Below are 2,500 nucleotides of genomic sequence, written 5' to 3' on the forward strand. Positions count from 1 at the left end.
TGTAGGGGTAGGGGTAGTGTGTAAGGGGTAGGGGTAGTGTGTAAGGGGTAGGGGTAGTGTGTAAGGGGTAGTGTGTAAGGGGTAGTGTGTAAGGGGTAGTGTGTAGTGTGTGGGGGTAGTGTGTAGGGCGTGGGCGTAGTGGTAGTGTGTAGGTGTAGAGGTTAGGGCGTGGTTTGGGATTGGGCCTACGTGTCCAGGTGAGTCACGTTTCTCTTCTTCTGTGGTTTCCTGCAGGCCCGCCTGGAGCAGAAGGTGATCTACGAGAAGGTGAGCGGACCTGAGATATTAAAGAGGCAGAAATAATAAATAATTATCCCGCCTTTTTTAAACGACGTTTTCTCTCGTCTCCAGACGTGCTTCCCGATCCTCCTTCACTACGTCCTGCTCTTCACCGACATCATGATCGGATTCTGCTTCTCTCTGGCTGTTCTGGCGGTGAGAATTCATATTTTATATTTATTATTTATTAACAGAAACCCTATTTATTTATTTTCTTATAGTTTTATGATGTTGATTCCTACGTGTTTTTCTCGTTAAATAACCCTTTTTAAATATCTGGAAATATCCACATTTGTACGTTTTTCTTTTTGCGAAGTTACCTCAGAATACAACTTGGGAAAAGGGGAAGATTATGTTGTTATTATTGTGTTAATATAATTGTTTTTAAATAGATTCAACAGCTAGATTTTATTCTGTTATGATTGTGTTAATATTATAAATCTAATCCATGAATCTCAGAATATTTAAAAAAACACATTTTGTAAATAATTTTTTTTTTTTCTTTACATTCTTTATTTGTTCCAGTTCATTTTTTGTATTTATAGATTTAATGTATTTTAAATTAAAAAAAATTATTTAAGCAGATAAAAGCATTGAGATAGAATCTAATGTTCAATGCTGACCTGGCCAAGAAGGCAGCAACGTTACACAAACATATAAAATACAGAGAACACAACTAAGAAAACAAAAGACGCAAAGCAGTCAGAAATAAACCCTCTCTCTTTTCCTCCGTACCCAAATCTCTAAAAACGGGGAACAACGGAGCTGATCCAGATTTGCGTCCGATATGACGTAACATCTGAAATGTGGACCCACGGGCCAATCAGAAACGTTGCCATCAGAAACAATGCCCGACTGTTTTGGACGTAATATGGTCGGTGTTTACATTAGCATGGCTAACACTCAGAGCTAACCTGTGCTGGAGAGCATGTGTGTGAAGAAGCAGGAAGTAGAAAGGAACTCACCTCGTGGTGTAACCGGGAGAGAGGAAGCCTTTGAGCTCCAGACTGTTTCAGAGCCTTGATAATCCATGATATGGCGTTTCATCACGGCAGCATTTAGTTTAGACGGTAGCTGCCGGGTCCCGCATAAGCTCCGCCCCCTCCTCTTTTATCATTTTTTTTTAATAGCATGATATGTGACCTTTAACATTAAAAACAACCTAAAAAGTAGGATTGTATTTACCTCTCCGTCTCACTTCCTGTCCTCCTTTTGTTATTGAATACTAAACATTGACCCCTGACCCCTGCAGCTGCTGGGCCTGGCTCTGAGCTCGGTGATGGTCCATCAGATGCGTCACACCCTCCGAGCCCCGGTGATGACCGTCCCCGTCATCTTCTCCGCCATGCCGCCCAAATACGAGGAGCTGAAAAACCCTCCGGAGTATTAACCACTCCTCCTCCTCCTCTTCCTCTTCCTCTTCATTCAGTGCCATATCGTGCCTTACTGTGACATCGACTTTATTCTCTAATGCGAATCAGCTTTGTGAAAAATCTGAAGAAATCATTATTTTAGTGTCGGGTGAATCTGAATCTTAATCACGGGGTTTTTGTGTCTGATTTTGTTCATTTCTTTTTGTTTATCATCGACATTAAACGTTCGGGCGTCCAGGTGCAGCATATTTAGTTTAAGAACATTCTGACTGTATTCTCTCCATTTTGGTTTTTAAGCAGTATCACAATTAAAAAAAATAATAAATACGTTTGGCTTTAGATTAATTTCTAAAACACGTTTTGAATTTACGACATGTTGGGAATGTATTCGTTAAAATGTGACTGTTTCCTAAGGGACGGTGTGTTTCATATTTTACAAAAGAAAAGGAAATTAGTGCATTTTTTAAAATGTAATAAAAAGCCTTGGAGTCAAACTTAATTGAAAAATCACTAATGTAAAGGTTTGATAGTCTGGAATGCTCTTAACGTCCCCATGGCAACGAATAAATTAAATGCTTTACAATAAATACATTAAAACATCCTCTGTGGAAGCCGTGGCTACTGGACGGCCGCCTGCCTGTCAGCCTTCCTTCTGGGCACAGACTTTCTGCAGTTTCACTTTCAGTTATCTGTCGTTCTAATGTTTACAAAGCAACGTTTTGGTACTTTTCTTTTTCTTAATTGGTTGAAACCATCAAATGAATGTAGTTTGAAGACCCAAGTGCCTTCAAAGCTTGCACTAATAGTAATGTCAGTGTACGGGTAGTGTGTACGGGTCGTGTGTGGTT

At 40.0% G+C, this 2,500-nt stretch overlaps 1 long non-coding RNA gene across 1 annotated transcript in view; it reads left to right on the top strand.

The window, feature by feature from the left end:
- The first annotated feature begins 161 nt into the window (after positions 1–161).
- The window catches only part of LOC117441914 (uncharacterized), a 2,657-nt gene continuing 318 nt past the window's right edge, over positions 162–2,500 (top strand). The window contains exons 1-3 of the long non-coding RNA XR_004551461.2: positions 162–267; positions 352–435; positions 1,532–2,500. The exon at positions 1,532–2,500 is cut by the window's right edge and continues 318 nt beyond it. This is a non-coding gene — a long non-coding RNA (uncharacterized lncRNA). The remainder of the gene's footprint in view (positions 268–351; positions 436–1,531) is intronic.

Source organism: Pseudochaenichthys georgianus, unplaced genomic scaffold (genome assembly GCF_902827115.2).
Source record: "Pseudochaenichthys georgianus unplaced genomic scaffold, fPseGeo1.2 scaffold_2150_arrow_ctg1, whole genome shotgun sequence".
Classification (NCBI taxonomy): domain Eukaryota; kingdom Metazoa; phylum Chordata; class Actinopteri; order Perciformes; family Channichthyidae; genus Pseudochaenichthys; species Pseudochaenichthys georgianus.